Source organism: Haliotis cracherodii, unplaced genomic scaffold (assembly GCF_022045235.1).
Source record: "Haliotis cracherodii isolate W230 unplaced genomic scaffold, xgHalCrac1.p SCAF_13, whole genome shotgun sequence".
NCBI classification, from domain to species: domain Eukaryota; kingdom Metazoa; phylum Mollusca; class Gastropoda; order Lepetellida; family Haliotidae; genus Haliotis; species Haliotis cracherodii.
Window position 1 is genome coordinate 1,879,130 of NW_027266268.1, and position 23,389 is coordinate 1,902,518.

A 23,389-nucleotide genomic window follows, 5' to 3' on the forward strand; every position below is an offset into this window, starting at 1 on the left:
CACAAATCGTGTTTTTTAAAATACTTACACGGGCGAAGAGTGTGTGAATGAACTGGGTTTTACGCCGCTCCAAACCTTACTTCAGTTTTATGACGACGTGGTAGTTTGATGTTGGGGAGAGCCTTAAGTGATGTTAGTAATAGACGTTTATAACTTTTGTTTTACATATAAGACGACCGGGCCATCAGTGCCCAAATACACACACGAAGGCAGTCATTCATTTAGTAATAGTCGGACCAGTGAATCGAATCTAAAGGAAGATTGCAGGACGTGGTAACATCAGGCACGAATCGCTGAAAACATTCCTCTGGCATTACATACAATGACTAAAATCTGTGTACATCACTTTCACCGGCAGTAATAAACCAACACAGCAGTAATAACCCCACACCAGCATTAATAACCCTACACCAGGAGTGATAACCCTACACAGCAGTAATAGCCCTACACCATCAGGAATAACCATACAAAGGCACTAATTAATAACCCTACACCAGCAGTAATAACCAAACACCAGCAGTAATAACTATATAAAGGCAGTAATTAATAACCCTACACCAGCAGTAATAAGCCAGGACAGCAGTAATAACCCAGCAGAGCAGTGATAACCCAACACAGCAGTAATAACCCAACACAGCAGTGATAACTCTACACAACAGTAATAACTCGCACATCAGTAATAACCCTGCACAGCAGTAATAACTCTACTCAACAGTAATAACTCTACACAGTAGTGATAACTCTACACAGTAGTGATAACCCTACACAGCAGTAATAACCCAGCTGAGCAGAAATAACCCAACAGAGCAGTCATAAATCTACACAGCAGCAATAACCCAACACAGCAGTAATAACCCAGCTAATCAGTAATAACCCTACACAGTAGTGATAACCCTACCTAACAGTAATAACCCAACACAGCAGTAATAACCCTACACTAGCAGTAATAACTCTACACAGGCAGTAATAATTTTACACAGTAGTGATGACCGTACACAGCAGTAATAATCCTACACAGCAGTAATAAGCCTCCACTAGCAGTAATAACCCTACACAGCAGTGATAACCCCACACTACCAGTAATAACCATACACAGCAGTGATAACCCCACACAGCAGTAATAACCCAACACAGCAGCAGTGATAACCCTACACAGCAGTGATAACCCCACACTAGCAGTAATAGCCCAGCACAGCTGTGATAACCCTACACAGCAGTAATAACTCTACACAGTACTGATAACCCTACACAGCAGTAATAACCCTACACAGCAGTAATAACCCAGCACAGCAGTGATAGCCCTACATAGCAGTGATAACGTTAAACAGCAGTAATAACTCTACACAGCAGTAATAACCCCACACTAGCAGTAATAACCCAGCACAGCAGTGATAGCTCTACACAGCAGTGATAACACTACACCAGCAGTAATAACCCAGCACAGGAGTGATAACTCGACACAACAGTAATAACTCTACACAGTAGTGATAACTCTACACAGTAGTGATAACCCAGCACAGCAGTGATAACCCTACGCAGCAGTAATAACTCACACAGCAGTGATAACCCCACACTAGCAGTAATAACCCAGCACAGCAGTAATAGCCCTACACAGCAGTGATAACCCTACACAACAGTAATAGCCCTACACAGCAGTGATAACCCTACACAACAGTAATAACCCAACACAGCAGTAATAACCCAGCACAGCAGTAATAACCCAGCACAGCAGTAATAACCCTACACAGCAGTGATAACCCTACACAACAGTAATAACCCAGCACAGCAGTAATAACCCAGCACAGCAGTAATAACCCTACACAGCAGTAATAACCATACACAGCGGTAATAACCCTACACAGCAGTAATAACCATACACAGTAATGATAACTCCACACAGCAGTGATAACCCTACACAACAGTAATAACCCAACACAGAAGTTATAACCCAGCACAGCAGTAATAACTCTACACAGCAGTTATAACTCTCAGAGCAGTGATAACTCTACACAGCAGTGATAACCCTACACCAGCAGTAATAACCCAGCACAGGAGTGATAACTCGACACAACAGTAATAACTCTACACAGTAGTGATAACTCTACACAGTAGTGATAACCCAGCACAGCAGTGATAACCCTACGCAGCAGTAATAACTCACACAGCAGTGATAACCCCACACTAGCAGTAATAACCCAGCACAGCAGGAAAAGCCCTACACAGCAGTGATAACCCTACACAACAGTAATAGCCCTACACAGCAGTGATAAACCTACACAACAGTAATAACCCAACACAGCAGTAATAACCCAGCACAGCAGTAATAACCCAGCACAGCAGTAATAACCCTACAAAGCAGTAATAACCATACACAGCGGTAATAACCCTACACAGCAGTAATAACCCTACACAGTAATGATAACTCCACACAGCAGTGATAACCCTACACAACAGTAATAACTCAACACAGCAGTTATAACCCAGCACAGCAGTAATAACCCTACACAGCAGTAATAACTCTCAGAGCAGTGATAACCATACACAGCGGTAATAACCCTACACAGCAGTGATAACCCTACACAACAGTAATAACTCAACACAGCAGTTATAACCCAGCACAGCAGTAATAACCCTACACAGCAGTAATAACTCTCAGAGCAGTGATAACTCTACACAGCAGTGATAACCCTACACAGCAGTGATAACTCTACACAGCAGTGATTTCCCTACACAGCAGGAATAACCCTACACAGCAGTAATAACTCTACACAGCGGATATCCCTAAACAGCAAGAATAATAATCAATCACAGTCGTAAACATCAGACACAGCAGTAAAAACCCAACTTCGGCAGTTATGTCGTTTCATGAATCGAAATGAAGTCTTCCATGTTTTGACGCAAAGGTTCTTGTGACCTTGAACTTCATCGGAAGATACTGGTAATCTCCTAAAAAACATTTTTTTCATCTACGTAAAATGTCGTTAAATTCTAATCCTAAATACACAATATATTGTATATATACGTATACTCTGACGTTAACTTCACACTGAATAGCCTTGACCCTTATTTTTCACCAATCACGCGAAAACAGTTGCAGACCTGTGTGGTGTTATTGCTATGAAGTCTGCACACCAAACTGACCACACTAACTGAATGAAATGTCAACTGACTCTCTCATTTCTCTCTGTTGGAAATGTGTGGTGCATGTTTTGCGAGAAATTTCGCAAATTGCATATAACGTGATGTCACGTGGACGCTTATTACCAATTTCACAGTTGGTTTTACCTTATTATAGATATTCATCAGATGTAACGTTCTCTGTCGCTATTATCTAGCGTTTATCAATATCTGCTAATCAGTATAATGAGACACAACTAAAGCCTGGTAAAGCCAGGTTGACTTATCGTGACGAGTTCGCGTCTGTGTGCGATAACCACTCGGGGGTGGTGTTACACTCGCCGCCTTCATCTACACGAGGCCTCTCCACAGTCCGCATAACTCTTAGTCCCGATTTATCAAAGTTAATGGTTAGATGCTGGTACCGCCACATTTTGACATTGATCTTAAAGAGGGACGCGTATATCCCCGCTTCATCTCAGAAACGCTGATCCCAAGCACATCTTCTCCAACGCGATGCCGATTCTTTTTTATCTGTTTACAGACCATTTCAAATTAAAAGCGTTGTGCCTGCCATATCGGACACCGTTATCTGTACCGTGCCGGCATACGGCAGGAGCTGATTGCGACATCAAGACTCCTTCACGTTACAAATTGTTGGAATATGGCGCTCCAGCAGACACAAAACAGACCCTAAAAACTGCTTAATTAACGCTCCCTTAGCCTCGCCAGTTGGTTAGGAGGAAACTATTCTGAATAATGTTGAGTCGCGTTTTGTCATAAAAGTCCAGACGAAGCAAATAAACTTCACCATATGTACATGTTGCTGTAGCGTCAAATCCTGTTATATCCTCGCTGTCATTGGGAAATTAAGGCATCGGGATCATCACGTCATCAAATGTCCAGAATGGTTTGCACCTTGTCGTGTGTGTTACGTCTGCTGTAATTGTTCTACTTTCAGATACCATGATTCACCAGTCACTGACTGTTTTAAAAGTTTGGTGACTTGGTTAAGTGAACAAAATTTCTGTTTTTTTGTTTAATCCTAAGCCATGATCATAAATACAGACATCGCCATGCTACAATACCAAAAGACGTCGACATGAATTAAGAAATGGGTGTAAAAAAACTCTGGAACACCGTCTACTTCAGATGGACTACCGCCATGGCAAGTTTCGCCACTGCCAGCTGACATCAACCCGAGGCCCATCTAATATATATATATATAGATAGATAGATAGATAGATAGATAGATAGATAGATAGATAGATATAGATATATATATATGAGAGAGAGGGAGAAAGAGAGAGAGAGAGAGAGAGAGAGAGAGAGAGAGAGAGAGAGAGGGGGGGGGGAGGGAGGGAGGCCCATATCCTGTGTTGAAATAACAAACTTCTGAAGCTTTGTAGGTTAGTTAATACACGGAAAATCCATCGTCCCGTAGTGTCAACATGCTGATAAGGTCATGGCGTTAAACCGTACCTGTCTCCCTGCACCATACGTCACCCTGCACTGTCTACCTGCACCATACGTCACCCTGCACTGTTTCCCTGCATCATACGTCACCCTGCACCGTTTCCCTGCATCATACGTCACCCTACACATTTTCCCTTCATCATACGTCACCCTGCATTGTTTCCCTGCATCACACGACACCCTGCACCGTTTCCCTGCATCATACGTCACCCTACACATTTTCCCTTCATCATACGACACCCTGCACCGTTTCATTGCATCATACGTCACCGTGCACTGTTTCCCTCCATCATACGTCACCCTGCACTCTTTCCCTGCATCATACGTCACCCTGCACCGTTTCATTGCATCATACGTCACCGTGCACTGTTTCCCTCCATCATACGTCACCCTGCACTCTTTCCCTGCATCATACGTCACCCTGCACTGTTTCCCTGCATCATACGTCACCCTGCACCGTTTCCCTGCATCATACGTCACCCTACACATTTTCCCTTCATCATACGTCACCCTGCATTGTTTCCCTGCATCACACGACACCCTGCACCGTTTCCCTGCATCATACGTCACCCTACACATTTTCCCTTCATCATACGACACCCTGCACCGTTTCATTGCATCATACGTCACCGTGCACTGTTTCCCTCCATCATACGTCACCCTGCACTCTTTCCCTGCATCATACGTCACCCTGTACTGTTTCCCTGAATCATACGTCACCCTGCACTCTTTCCCTGCGGCATACGTCACCCTGAACTCTTTCCCTCCATCATACGTCACCCTGCATTGTTTCCCTGCATCATACGTCACCCTGCACTCTTTCCCTGCATCATACGTCACACTGCATTGTTTCCCTGCATCATACGTCACCCTGCACTGTTTCCCAGAATCATACGTCACCCTGCACTCTTTCCCTGCATCATACGTCATCCTGCACTGTTTCCCTGCATCATACGTCACCCTGCACTCTTTCCCTGCATCATACGTCATCCTGCACTGTTTCCCTGCATCATACGACACCCTGCAGTGTTTCCCTGCATCATACGTCACCCTATACTGTTTCCCTGCATCATAAGTCACCCTTCCTTGTCTTCCTGCAGCATACGTCACCCTTAAATATCTAACTGCATCATAAGTCATCCTTCCTTGTCCCCCTGCATCATGCGTCACACACTGCACTGTTTCTCTGTATCACACGTTCTCCTGCACTGTCTACCTGCATCATACACCACCCTGCACGTCTACCTGCACCATACGTCACCCTGCACTGTCTACCTGCATCATACGTCACCCTGCACTGTCTACCTGCGTCATACGCCACCCCGCACTGTCTACCTGTCACCTTGCATTGACCATTCCATGTTCGCCAAACTCACTATACATATAATGCGTAACTTATACAAGGTTGGATATAAAAGTTCATTTTGTAAAGTTGCTTTGGGGTTTTTCTATGATATTTTTTAGACCGTACATCATTGGTAGACAATCCAACAACGAGAACAAGTAGTTATGCAAAGCCTCATATGCACTACATAGTTGTTCGCATCCATGATAGGCTTTCCGAAGAGAGGACACTCTACAGAAACGATCCTCAACGTACAATTTAGTTCATGACATTTATCCTGACACTGTTTTAGATCAGATGTTTCAGACTGCAACGTTCATATTCACCAATAGGTGGTGCCTTTCTAGTTAGTGTGGGGTGGGGATTGGAGAGCGACCGGGATGGTCCAGATCCAGATTCAAGTCCTGTGTACTGGTTCAAGTACAAATGTACTGACTAAGTGTAAGACCATCTCCCTTGCAAGACCCTAATAGTGGTTGTACTAGTGGGAAGTTACGTATATCTTATACTGCATGGTCAAAAGTTATTCTCCCTCAGTTCAAGAGGTAGAAGCTATGCCTCCAGAAAATATATCAGATTTAATACGTGAACAAACTTTCCAGTGCCTGAGAAAAGGGTTCAAAACCTGATTTGCATATCACCGTACCCTGACTGGGTGGATCGTTGCCCATGCTGTCAACCACTGAATTACCCAGTCCAGACTAGCCATCATACTACTGACTACGGCGTTTCACAACTTTCTTTCACTCACTCTCTGAGACGGACAATAGATTCTGCGATACAGACGTTGTCCATAGGCAGACGTAACTTTTATCCATAGTCAGCTCATTTCAGTCTCCAACCAGAGTCAATACGTCAGTGATATTATTACGCTGGATCAATGAGAAACGAAATGGGCATCAACTTGAAATCAGCCAGGTGATGTGTTGCTCAAACTGCAGTAAACACAGATAGCCACGTGCATCACAACATTACATGTGTCGTGATAAACACATCATATCTGCTGCCCGAACAGGGACGCATAGCTGGAAAACCAGCCAGATCCGCTTCTAGCAGTCAAGCGATATTAGCACATTTTCGCTATCAGACATAAAGATAATCAACATTGCATTTTGACGGAGATCATTAGCAGTCCCACGTGATCATGTAGCCGCTTTATCGCGGGCTCCTGTCAAACAATAAACCCCCACTGGGTGGAAATCGGGGACGCAACAGCCACCGTCCTCGACTCCGACCAAGCAGAACCGTTGCTCTATTATGATGTCACTAGCGCGTGACCATGTGCCGATAAAACGCCATCTGGCAAGCACACCTTGCACTGAAGACTGGTATGAAGACATTATGCACTTGGAAGGAGATGTAAATCTGGGCTCATAAAATTCGACTCACTTTTCGCCCTGAAATATCCCATGTCGTCTTTGTTCTTCAATACAAGATTACCAAACTCTGAACCCTAAACACGTGGCTCAGCGGACATTGTGAAACACCACCTTTCTGTTTGTGCATTTTAATGATCAATAAAATACTTTACAGTACTCCGTTTAAGCATTTATTACGACTTAATCGCTTGTATAGGTGAAAGGGTAAGCAAATGGATACTATGCGCAAGTTAATGACCATGTTCAGCTCTGTTCTAAAGATGGTTTGGAACTCCCGTTTTACATCCTTTAGTGATAAGGTTGAAGTCTGAAAGTATGCTTAACCTTTTCTGTTTCCAATGTCACGAGTTAATTAACTATAAGTAGTCAAATACATTATTAAGATTTGAACAGATATTATTTAATCGAGACATATTTGTATATAAATGTTCACATTCAAATGGACAATCTCAGACGTCAAAGTATTGACATTACATCAGCAAGCACAAAACGCAACCTACACCCATATCGTTAATGTATTATTTTCTGGTTGGTTTCTTTTACATTCTGAATATTTGAAAGGTTGGGCCACAAGGGTGCGTCTCTGTGTTGTCTTCTCATCCTTCATGGAAGAAACATAGAGAATCAACATCTCCTCTTCCTTCATCGGAGGAGCATACAGCGTGTCTAAATCTTCTCTTCTTTCATGGGAGGAGCATACAATGTGTCTAAATCTTCTCTTCCTTCATGGGAGGAGCATACAGCGTGTTTAAATCTTCTCTTCTTCCATGTGAGGAGCATACAGTGTGTCTAAATCTTCTCTTCCTTAACGGGAGGTGCATACAGCGTGTCTAAATCTCCTCTTCCTTCATGGGGGGAGCATGTAGCGTGTCTACATCTCCTCTTCCTTCATGGGGGGAGCATACAACGTGTCTACATCTCCTCTTCCTTCATTGGAGGTGCATATAGCGTGTCTACATCTCCTCTTCCTTCATGGGGGGAGCATACAGCGTGTCTACATCTCCTCTTCCTTCATTGGAGGTGCATATAGCGTGTCTACATCTCCTCTTCCTTCATGGGGGGAGCATACAGCGTGTCTACATCTCCTCTTCCTTCATGGGGGGAGCATACAGCGTGTCTACATCTCCTCTTCCTTCATGGGAGGAGCATACAGCGTGTCTACATCTCCTCTTCCTTAACTTGAGGTGCATATAGCGTGTCTACATCTCCTCTTCTTTCATGGGAGGAGCATACAGCGTGTCTGCATCTCCTCTTCCTTCATGGGAGGAGCATACAGCGTGTCTACATCTCCTCTTCCTTAACTTGAGGTGCATATAGCGTGTCTACATCTTTTCTTCCTTCATGGGAGGAGCATACAGCGTTTCTTCATCTTCCCTTCTTTCATGGGGGAAGCATATAGCGTGTCTACAGGGGGTAAGCATAGAGAGTGTTTATATCTTCTCTTCCTTAACGGGAAGAGCATAGAGAGTGTTACACCGTCTCTTCCTTCCTTCATGGGAGGTGCATATAGCGTGTCTACGTCTCCTCTTCCTTCATCGGAGGAGCATACAGCGTGTCTGCATCTCCTCTTCCTTCATGGGAGGAGCATACAGCGTGTCTACATCTCCTCTTCCTTCATGGGGGAAGCATACAGCGTGTCTACATCTCCTCTTCCTTAACTTGAGGTGCATATAGCGTGTCTACATCTCCTCTTCCTTCATTGGAGGTGCATATAGCGTGTCTACATCTCTTCTTTCTTCATGGGGGGAGCATACAACGTGTCTACATCTCCTCTTCCTTCATTGGAGGTGCATATAGCGTGTCTACATCTCCTCTTCCTTCATGGGAGGTGCATATAGCGTGTCTACATCTCCTCTTCTTTCATGGGAGGAGCATACAGCGTGTCTACATCTCCTCTTCCTTCATGGGAGGAGCATACAGCGTGTCTACATCTCCTCTTCCTTAACTTGAGGTGCATATAGCGTGTCTACATCTCCTCTTCTTTCATGGGAGGAGCATACAGCGTGTCTACATCTCCTCTTCCTTCATGGGAGGAGCATACAGCGTGTCTGCATCTCCTCTTCCTTCATGGGAGGAGCATACAGCGTGTCTACATCTCCTCTTCCTTAACTTGAGGTGCATATAGCGTGTCTACATCTCCTCTTCTTTCATGGGAGGTGCATATAGCGTGTCTACATCTCCTCTTCCTTCATGGGAGGAGCATACAGCGTGTCTACATCTCTTCCTTCATGGGAGGAGCATACAACGTGTCTACATCTCCTCTTCCTTCATGGTGGGAGCATACAGCGTGTCTACATCTCCTCTTACTTAACTTGAGGTGCATATAGCGTGTCTACATCTCCTCTTCCTTCATTGGAGGTGCATATAGCGTGTCTAAATCTCCTCTTCCTTCATGGGAGGTGCATATAGCGTGTCTAAATCTTTTCTTCCTTCATGGGAGGAGCATACAGCGTGTCTTCATCTTCCCTTCCTTCATGGGGGAAGCATATAGCGTGTCTACAGGGGGTAAGCATAGAGAGTGTTTATATCTTCTCTTCCTTAACGTGAAGAGCATAGAGAGTGTTACACCGTCTCTTCCTTCGTGGAATGAGCATAGATAGTGTTTGTACCTATTCTTCCTTCGTGAGGTGAGCACAGAGACCTCATGGGTGTTTCCTAATTTCAGTTGGACAACACACTCATAACACTGGACTCGGCCTACGCGGCTTCACTCACTATCTTCGCTAACCCTAAACAGTTGACATTTAATTTCGTCATGGCAGGAAAGAGATAACCAGGCAGTGTTTTCAATTTAAATCTATGCTACCTGTAGATTTAGCCACGCTAAATAAACCACGACAATCACAAGTACAAGGTGTCATTCCCGGAACATCAAGCAGGTTGTCACAATTATCCGAGTCTTCCGTCCATTTGAAATGATTTTCCTTTATATAATAATGTTAAAACGTTTCATTGCTCCTGGAACCCTCTGCTGTAATTGTGTTTTTCACTGCATTAGCACGGTGTAACTAGCATCGGCAGCAGAGTTCCTCCTCACTTAAAGCAGCTTCTCGTATAGGCTCTGTCTGTTGGAAGTGACCTCAAACCCACTGCCAAGACATCTGTGAAGTTATTGGTATATTTATAAATGACCGGAAACCCTCTCACGTGCCATTAATGCTCGTGTACATTATACAACCTACAGAGCTTTGTCAGCTGGGGAAGGGTTTCTAACCTCTCCTTATAACATGAAACTTTGGTTCCATCGTACATCAGACAACAAGGAACTAGATACCCATTTTTCTCATTTTCGTATTGCTTATCATGACATGGTAACAATGACACATTATTGTATTGCTTATCATGACATGGTAACAATGACACACATTATTGTATTGCTTATCATGATGAGGTAATAATTACTCACGTTATTGTATTGCTTATCATGACGAGGTAACAATGACACATTATTGTTTTGCTTATCTTCACGAGGTAATATGATTCAATTATTGTATTGCTTATCATCACAAGGTAATCACAGCAAGGTAAACATAAGTCCTCTTGGCCCTACCGACATTGATGTACTCGGCGCAGGGGGAACAACGCTGTATTCCTACATATATTCGTACTTGTATTCGTACAAGAGCTACATAAAAGGCTGCAGTGTGTGTAAGTGTACCGAAGCAGGGGAGCGTTCTTGGCGAGTCTTGTTAAGTGGAGGCCAGTCGTCACAGTTATTAACACTGATCACGTGTCAGTGAAACCGACATGAGAGTCTGCCGATGATTGATTAATACGTCAATTAGCCAGCCTGCAAGGAAGATGCAACACTAGATAAAGCCATGCACTGGGGCAACAGGAAGGGGGAGGGGGGATTAGGGAGGGGGCGCCGTCATCAGTGAATAACTCCCTATGGTATTCCAAACAAAGCAGGTTCATGTTTATCTGTTTCCGTGAGAAATAGTCTCCCGCATCTACGTTGTGTCGGTTGAACGACTTGCGTGACCACGTGCGTAGTGACGAGCACATGACGCATGGCTTCTCCGAGTGTAGGCCAGTGAAAATTGCGATTACATTTAGAGAAAATGTACGCACAGAGTTATACTTATTCCCATTCAGTCAGTTTTGTTGAATAGACGTATGCACTCGTGGTCCATTTTAGACAAACAGACAGACAGACAGTTTATTCAGTATGCAAGGCCATATGGCCCATAGTACAGTTCAGTTTTAATAGACACATACAAATCAACGTGATCTTGAACATAGTATAATATATTCACCTGTGTCTAAATACATGTTTCCAATACATTGCTAAAGATTTGATAACTTCTTCATTGGTCGAATTCAACAAATTGATTATCAATGGATTGTCTTTGTGTGTAATACCTAAATTAGGTAGAAACATTAATCTCAACGTTTTACATTTTTTACATATAAAAAGAACATGAAACTCGTCTTCAATCTCCTGGTTGGTTAGACCATATATAATTTTCAATGTCACTATCCTTGGTTCTACGATATTTATTGACAAGGAAGTTATGGAGAGATATTCTAAATTTACAAAGAGCTCTCAATTGAGTTTTATCTTGTGATATGCTTAAATATTTTTCTGGTTGTAATAATGATTTAATACCAGCATAATGCTTGAGAAAGTGTGAAGAGGAAATTTGTTGGTGCCAGTTTTGCTGAAATGTATCTAATAATCTTTGTTTAAATTTGAGCAAAAATAGTTTTTCATAACTAGTGTCTTGAGAGATCCATACAAAAGAAAATCCAGTATTAACTAATATGCTTCTTACACCAGACACCTAATTCGTTTTCCCTTCATCATCTAATTGTTTTAGCATTTTGTACATTGAAATGGGTACCTGTGAGCTTCCATTTTTAATAATCTTATCCAATATTTAACAACACGTATATACTACAGCGACCAGTTTCACTAAGCACTGCCTTTTTTGAAGCACATTTACCAAAGCATAAAAACTGCTTAAAATACAAAGTGTGAACTTTCTCAATGGATTCACAATATTTAATGCCCCATATTTCCGAGCCGTACAACAAAATGGGTAGAATTTTACGATCAAATATCAAATTTGCTGTTGAAAATGAGATATATTTATTTTCCTTGAATAATTTATAAACAGGAAACATTGCCTTAGATGCCTGTAGAGCTAATGTCTTACAAGCCTTGGACCAATTTAATCTTGAGGAAATCAATAGTCCTAAATACTTATAATAACTTGCACCTTTTAAATGTTTATCACCATATATCCAATTTTCATGCTTCGATACAATTCCACCATTTCTAAAAACAATAACATTGGTTTTGTCAAGGTTTACTGTTAAACCCCACTTTATACAAAAGCTGTTTCTGCAATCCTACCACACAGTAGGACACCAGAGCAACATCATCCGCGAACAACAATAACATAATATCTATAATATCTTGTGTCACAAACACACCATGATGACATTCTTTGTAAATTTCAGAAACAAGTTCGTTTATAAAAAAAGATGAATAAGACTGGACTCAAGATGCATCCTTGACGAACACCACTGGAAGTAGTAAAACAAGTGAGTGAGTGAGTGAGTTAATGTTTATAGTCACATCGGCAATATTTCAGCCATATCGTGACTAAATCAAGTTATATATTAATGAAATACAAAACTGAACTATAAAACCTGTCTACAAAGAGTAAAACAAGGAGTTGTATCCGAGTCAGTTTTAATACTTGCTTTGACTGAGGAATACATATTCTTAAGAACTATTGACAGTTTTCCACGACATCCTTTAGTGATCAATAGGTACAGCAGTCTTGTTCGATCAACGTAATCAAAAGCTTTAAGGAAATCAACAAAGGCGCAATAAAAACGACCTCTAGGTTTACATAAATATTTTGAGCAAAGTGACTGTAAAACAAAGATATTGTCAACTATAGAATACCCAGAGCGAAACCCCGCATGAGCTTCAGATATCATATCATTTATTTCAAGCCAAATTCTAAGTCGTTTTTCAATAATAAATGCAAATAGTTTTCCCATGACATTAAAAACAAATATACCTCTGTAATTGTTTGGTTGACTGACATTTCCTTATTAGTATTAAGACATTATCATTCCAATATTGCATGCATCGGGGAAAATACCTGTATCAAGGATTTTATTGAACAAAAGCAACAAATATGGTATTAAAAAATCTCCTGATATTTGGTAAAATTCTGGTGGGACTCAAATCAACGCCTGACGCCTTACCATTATTAAGACTTTGTAATGCTTCTCTCACTTCTTGTTCTGTGATCTCACCAGATAACAATTCCTCCAGGAATGGAAGATCATTACATGCATCACACATATGAGTATCTAAAAAATCAGATATTAATAGATCAAATTCTGTTTGGGCCGTCATGCACATCGGATTCAATACATGCTTCATACATTAAGAGTTATATAACTGTCTGGTGATTTTTTACGTAACGACTTTTTAAGTTTTTTCGAAAACGTTTTACAATCTCCATAATGCGCTGCTGACTTAATTTCCTCACTCACTTTTATGTCATACAGTTTCTTCTTACGTTCTCAAATCTTTTTAAATTCTGCTTTCGCACTTATATATCTGTGCAGGTTCAAATCACACTTATGATTTCTGAAGTTGTTGAGATATACATACTTTCTAGATTTCTAATTCTGACACTCGCTATCAAACCAGGCTTGCTGAGATACATGACATTTACTGGACCAAAAACAAACAGCGCCAGCACTTGTAGCACAACAATGTCAGTGAGCTTAGTAACTACAAAATAACTGCTAACTCATTAAACATTTCTCCACTTAACGTATTACCGAGATGGAGGTGATAGGAAACAACTGGATCAGGAGGAAGTCTATATTTTGGTACAGGGTTTAATGAGGCAGATGCAGCGTTGACATTATTATTTTGTTGAAAAGAACAAGGAGTAAAATCTTTGAAGTGACAGACAATAGGCAAGTGATCTGAGTCGGTTCGGTCAACCACTGACATATCTTAATAAATTCAAATAAACTCGATGAAACAATGTAATAACCTACAGTACTACTTCCTGTGTGAGAAATGAAAGTAAGAACACCTGGACTATCTGAGTTTGGCCTACCATTAACGATGCGAACCCCAAGTAACTTACACAGGTCAAGTAAAGCTCTACCATAGTTATTTATATGAAAATCACTGACACATCGTTGTTGGTAAAATTCATTTGAAGTCTATTCGTTATCAATAGGTAAATAATCTATATCATCATCTATCAAATAATCTAATTCCTGACCAGTCCTTGCATTAAAATCTCCACATGGGATAAATTTACACAAGTCCCCATAATCATGGATAATATGTATTAACTGGCGTTCTAACTTGTCTACTCTATCTGTTGCTACTGTTACTATCACATTATTAACTGTACCTGACGTACCGATAACATTTTTAGTAATGTTCGTACACTTGTCAGAAGTACCAACAAAACTATGACCTAGGAATGTAAAGCAAGCGTTTTTCCCATCATGGTGATGTTTACCAGTACTACTCTGATTATGACTGCAACCATGGCCGCACCCCTAGTCTCTCTCGGCCTGGGTATAAGCACTCCCTAATGAAGCTGTTTCTGCCATAGGCTGTCTGCATGACACCCAGGGACGTCTTTGTCCTACTTTACAGAGGCCCTCCTCTTCCTCATCCAACACAAACACAGATCCCTCGATCACCAGCTTATCATAACTCATATAGGCAGTTTTACCATCGTCTCTGGCCTGCTCCATGAAGGGAAACAAATTCGATCGCATAATTCGAACTCTCTGCGTAAAATCATCAGCTGCTCTAAAGTCCTTATTCATTCTTAACTCTTACCTTGCCACATCGAAAACCTCAGATTTATCCTTATAAAAAGAAAATCTCAGTATTATGGGCCTGTTTGTTGACTTTGAGCGTAATCTATTGGCTCTTTCAATGTTGACAGAATCAGCAGTCATTTTAATGAAATACAAAAGATCACAAATGATCTTATTAATTTCCCTTACAATTTGGACACACGTATGTGTGCTTGCGTGTGTGCGTGCGTGCGTGCGAGCGCGTATGTGCGCTCGTATATCTGTGTGGGTTGGTGGGCAAGTTTCTCAGGACATCATTGTTGTTTTTGTTAACCCCTGAGCCAAAGTTATCTGGAACCAATTGTAATTTAACTTTTTTTAAATATCAAATCCCACATGTTTGAAATGGTCGGCCACTTAAACCAAAAGGTTAGATTTAAACAAACATGTAAGCCACTGTGTTTACAGAACGAAACAAGTGTTTGTAGTACCCCATAACCATGTTATATCGTATACTATTGCCTTCTATGTATTATTGATCTATGTTCACTACTATGAGTTGTATCAGCAGGCTATTTGATGTACATACCAAAACAGTTTGATGACATGTAATAAGTATGAGCGAGGAACACGAGAGTGCTAACTTGTGGCTTGCATTTGGATGTGTTTATACACGTAACACTTTCAATTTATGTCGAGAAAAAACTGGAGCTTGTTTGGAGGATGACTTGAGGGACGGCTCTGCATGCGGACCACGTGCACACATAGGCTTGGTTTTCGAAGAAAAGAGTTTCTAATTATAACATATTCCTGACAATATTCTTACAGGCGAATTAGACTACAAATCTGATGACAACTGAGTCGGAATGATTGATACAGTGCGACAACTCCACCCGGTTCGTTCTGTCAAGGGTTTCTATGTCAACACACGCACATTCACCTTTGCTGTTCTGCAGTTCCTATTACGCGTGACTGTTCAAAAATGAAATCAGCTGGAATATTTCATACAGGTAGGTGTTCTGTACGTGTTCTGTGACAAGTAATTCCGCATGACTATGTATCACAAACACACCCACACCCACACCCACACACTCTCTCACTCACTCACTCACCCACTCACTCACTCACTCACTCACCCACACACTCTCTCACTCACTCACTCACTCACTCACCCACTCACTCACTCACTCACTCACTCTCACACAAACAAGTTACACATTTAGTGGTCAGGTTGCACGTAATGTTAACATCGGCTAATTGGAGAAAGCTGACACTAAACCGACCGGAACACATTTAATACCACAGATTAACATGTGAACAAACTGGAAATGCTGCAAATATTTGTACCCCACAAATGATGACTTTATCCCGCCAGCTCGCCTCCTTCTCCAGGCAGACAACAGCTGACAGCCATGTCCCGAACACCATTGTCCACAAGGCTGGGTGGAGTGTCGGGCAGATCCATACACACCGGTGATGAACACGTTCACTTTGGTGTAGTTTGAATTTTAGTTTTATGAGTTGATATTTGGCATGATTTACAGAAACAAATTATCGTCAGCTAACATCGTTTAAAATATGTATGTGTATATAAGTAAAGAACACAACTTCTTTAGACGAAAATATTTATTCTATCATCCATATCCAAATGTCTTGTCTTTACTTTTACTTACCAACATCTACAAAATACCATCCAACCAGCGCAACTGTATTGCTCTGTAATCACATCTCTTCAATAAACTGGGGGGAATTAAGCTATTGCATGTGAGGTTTAAGAACTAATACCCAAACACGCAAAATATAACATCAGAAGGACAAATAAAACATATAACCTGCAGGGAGGGCACAACACACAATACATAACATGCAATAGGGACACAACACAACATGCAGGGAGGGAACAACACACAACTTGCAGGGAGGGGATACAACACACAATACACAACATGCAAGAGGGACACAACACACAATACATAACATGCAAGAGGGAAACAACACAACATGCAAGAGGGACACAACACACAATACACAACATGCAAGAGGGACACAACAAACAACATGCAGGGAGGGCACAACACACAATACATAACATGCAAGAGGGAAACAACACAACATGCAGGGAGGCCACAAAACACAACTTGCAGGGAGGGGCACAACACCCAATATATAAAATGCAAGAGGGAAACAACACAATGTGCAGGGAGGGCACAACACACAACTTGCAGGGAGGGGATACAACACACAACATCCAAGGGGGACACAACACACAATACACAACATGCAGGGAGGGGATACAACACACAATACACAACTTGCAGGGAGGGGATACAACACACAATACACAACATGCAGGGAGGAGACACAATACACAACATGCAGGGAGGGCACAACACACAACTTGCAGGGAGGGGATACAACACACAATACACAACATGCAAGAGGGACACAACACACAATACACAACACGCAAGAGGGACACAACACACAATATGCATGGAGGGCACAACACACAACTTGCAGGGAGGGGATACAACACACAATACATAACATGCAAGAGGGACACAACAAACAACATGCAGGGAGGGCACAATACACAACTTGCAGGGAGGGGAAACAACACACAATACACAACATCCAAGAGGGACACAACACACAATACACAACATGCAGGGAGGGCACAACACACAACTTGCAGGGAGGGGATACAACACACAATACACAACTTGCAGGGAGGGGATACAATACACAACATGCAGGGAGGAAACACAACTCACAATACACAACATGCAAGAGGGACACAACACACAACTTGCAGAGAGGAGACACAACACAAAATACACAACATGCTGGGAGGGCACAACAAACAACTTGCAGGGAGGGGATACAACACACAATACACAATATGCATGAGGGACACAACACACAATATGCAGGGAGGGCACAACACACAACTTGCAGGGAGGGGATACAACACACAATACATAACATGCAAGAGGGACACAACGCACAATACACAACATGAAGGGAGGGCACAACACACAACTTGCAGGGAGGGGATACAACACACAATACACAATATGCATGAGGGACACAACACACAATATGCAGGAAGGGCACAACACACAACTTCCAGGGAGGGGATACAACACACAATACATAACATGCAAGAGGGACACAACACACAATACACAACATGCAGAGAGGGCACAACACACAACTTGCAGGGAGGGGATACAACACACAATACACAACATGCAAGAGGGACACAACACACGATACACAACACGCAAGAAGGACACAACACACAATATGCAGGGAGGGCACAACACACAACATGCAGGGAGGGGATACAACACACAATACACAACATCCAAGAGGGACACAACACACAATACACAACGTGCAGGGATGGCACAACACACAACTTGCAAGGAGGGGATACAACACAGAATACACAACTTGCAGGGAGGGGATACAATACACAACATGCAGGGAGGAGACACAACTCACAATACACAACATGCAAGAGGGACACAACACACAATACACAACATGCAGGGAGGGCACAACACAAAATACACAACATGCTGGGAGGGCACAACAAACAACTTGCAGGGGGGGATACAACACACAATACACAATATGCATGAAGTACACAACACACAATATGCAGGGAGGGCACAACACACAACTTGCAGGGAGGGGATACAACACACAATACATAACATGCAAGAGGGACACAACACACAATACACAACATGAAGGGAGGGCAGAACACACAACTTGCAGGGAGGGGATACAACACACAATACACAATATGCATGAGGGACACAACACACAATATGCAGGGAGGGCACAACACACAACTTGCAGGGAGGGGATACAACACACAATACATAACATGCAAGAGGGACACAACACACAATACACAACATGCAGGGAGGGCACAACACACAACTTGCAGGGAGGGGATACAACACACAATACACAACTTGCAGGGAGGGGATACAACACACAATACACAACATGCAAGAGGGACACAACACACGATACACAACATGCAGAGGAGAGACACAATACACAACACACGATACACAACATGCAGGGAGGAGACACAATAAACATGCAGGGAGGAGACATAATACACAACATGCAGGAAGGAGACACAATACACAACATGCAGGGAGGAGACGCAATACACAACACACAATACACAACATGCAGGGAGGAGACACAATACACAACATGCAGGGAGGAGACACAACACACAACATACAATACACAACATGCAGGGAGAAGACACAATACACAACATGCAGGAAGGGGACACAATACACAACATGCAGGGAGGAGACACAACACACAACATACAATACACAACATGCAGGGAGAAGACACAATACACAACATGCAGGAAGGGGACACAATACACAACATGCAGGGAGGAGACACAACACACAACATACAATACACAACATGCAGGGAGAAGACACAATACACAACATGCAGGAAGGGGACACAATACACAACATGCAGGGAGGAGACACAACACACAACATACAATACACAACATGCAGGGAGGAGACACAACACACAACATGCAGGGAGGAGACACAACACACAATATGCAGGGAGGAGACACAACACACAACATGCAGGGAGGAGACACAATACACAACATGCAGGGAGGAGACACAATACACAACATGCAGGGAGGAGACACAATACACAACATGCAGGAAGGAGACACAACACACAACATACAGGGAGGAGACACAATACACAACATGCAGGGAGGAGACACAATACACAACATGCAGGAAGGAGACACAATACACAACATGCAGGGAGGAGACACAACACACAACATGCAGGGAGGAGACACAATACACAACATGCAGGAAGGAGACACAACACACAACATACAGGGAGGAGACACAATACACAACATGCAGGGAGGAGACACAATACACAACATGCAGGAAGGAGACACAATACACAACATGCAGGGAGGAGACAATACACAACATGCAGTAAGGAGACACAATACACAACATGCAGGGAGGAGACAATACACAACATGCAGGGAGGAGACAATACACAACACACAATACACAACATGCAGGAAGGAGACACAACACACAACATACAGGGAGGAGACACAATACACAACATGCAGGGAGGAGACACAATACACAACATGCAGGAAGGAGACACAATACACAACATGCAGGGAGGAGACAATACACAACATGCAGGAAGGAGACACAATACACAACATGCAGGGAGGAGACAATACACAACATGCAGGTAGGAGACAATACACAACACACAATACACAACATGCAGGAAGGAGACACAATACTCAACATGCAGGGAGGAGACACAACACACAACATGCAGGGAGGAGACACAACATGCAGGGAGGAGACACAATACACAACATGCAGGGAGGAGACACAATACACAACATGCAGGAAGGAGACACAATACACAACATGCAGGGAGGAGACAATACACAACATGCAATACACAATACACAACATGCAGGGAGGGGACACAATACACAATATGCAGGGAGGAGACACAACACACAACATACAGGGAGGAGACACAACACACAACATGCAGGAAGGAGACACAACACACAATATGCAGGGAGGAGACACAACACACAATATGCAGGGAGGGGACACAACACACAACATACAGGGAGGAGACACAAAACACAACATGCAGGAAGGAGACACAATACACAACATGCAGGGAGGAGACACAAAACACAACATACAGGAAGGAGACACAACACACAACATACAGGGAGGAGACACAACACACAACATGCAGGAAGGAGACACAATACACAACATGCAGGGAGGAGACACAATACACAACACACAATACACAACATGCAGGGAGGAGACACAATACACAACATGCAATACACAATACACAACATGCAGGGAGGAGACACAATACACAACATGCAGGGAGGAGACACAATACACAACATACAATACACAATACACAACATGCAGGGAGGAGACACAATACACAACATGCAGGGAGGAGACACAATACTCAACATGCAGGGAGGAGACACAAAACACAACATGCAGGGAGGAGACACAACATGCAGGGAGGAGACACAATACACAATATGCAGGGAGGAGACACAATACACAATATGCAGGGAGGAGACACAATACACAACATACAGGGAGGAGACACAACACACAACATACAGGGAGGAGACACAACACACAATATGCAGGGAGGAGACACAATACACAACATGCAGGGAGGAGACACAATACACAACATGCAGGGAGGGGACACAATACACAATATGCAGGGAGGAGACACAACACACAACATACAGGGAGGAGACACAACACACAACATGCAGGGAGGAGACACAACACACAATATGCAGGGAGGGGACACAACACACAACATACAGGGAGGAGACACAACACACAACATACAGGGAGGAGACACAACACACAACATACAGGGAGGAGACACAACACACAACATGCAGGGAGGAGACACAACACACAATATGCAGGGAGGGGACACAACACACAACATGCAGGGAGGAGACACAACACACAACATACAGGGAGGAGACACAACACACAATATGCAGGGAGGAGACACAACACACAACATACAGGGAGGAGACACAACACAAAACATACAGGGAGGGGACACAACACACAACATGCAGGGAGGAGACACAACACACAACATACAGGGAGGAGACACAACACACAACATGCAGGGAGGAGACACAACACACAATATGCAGGGAGGGGACACAACACACAACATGCAGGGAGGAGACACAACACACAACATACAGGGAGGAGACACAACACACAACATACAGGGAGGAGACACAACACACAACATACAGGGAGTGGACACAACACACAACATGCAGGGAGGGGACACAACACACAACATGCAGGGAGGGGACACAACACACAACATGCAGGGAGGGGACACAACGCACAATATGCAGGGAGGGGACACAACACACAGCACACAATACACAACATGTATGGAGGGGACACAACACACAACACACAATACACAACATGTATGGAGGGGACACAACACACAGCACACAATACACAACATGGATGGAGGGGACACAACACACAGCACACAATACACAACATGGATGGAGGGGACACAACACACAGCACACAATACACAACATGGATGGAGGGGACGCAATGCACAATACAGAACATGCAGGAAGAGGACACAACACACAGCACACAACACACAACATGCAGTGAGGACACACAACACATAATACAAAATACACAACATGTAGGGAGGAGACACAACACATAATACAAAATACAGAACATGCAGGGAGGAGACACAACACATAATACAAAATACAGAACATGCGGGGAGGAGACACAACACATAATACAAAATACAGAACATGCAGGGAGGAGACACAACACATAATACAAAATACAGAACATGCGGGGAGGAGACAATACACAACATGCAGTAAGGAGACACAATACACAACATGCAGGGAGGAGACAATACACAACATGCAGGGAGGAGACAATACACAACACACAATACACAACATGCAGGAAGGAGACACAACACACAACATACAGGGAGGAGACACAATACACAACATGCAGGGAGGAGACACAATACACAAAATGCAGGAAGGAGACACAATACACAACATGCAGGGAGGAGACAATACACAACATGCAGGAAGGAGACACAATACACAACATGCAGGGAGGAGACAATACACAACATGCAGGAAGGAGACACAATACACAACATGCAGGGAGGAGACAATACACAACATGCAGGGAGGAGACAATACACAACACACAATACACAACATGCAGGAAGGAGACACAATACTCAACATGCAGGGAGGAGACACAAAACACAACATGCAGGGAGGAGACACAACATGCAGGGAGGAGACACAATACACAACATGCAGGGAGGAGACACAATACACAACATGCAGGAAGGAGACACAATACACAACATGCAGGGAGGAGACAATACACAACATGCAATACACAATACACAACATGCAGGGAGGGGACACAATACACAATATGCAGGGAGGAGACACAACACACAACATACAGGGAGGAGACACAACACACAACATGCAGGAAGGAGACACAACACACAATATGCAGGGAGGAGACACAACACACAATATGCAGGGAGGGGACACAACACA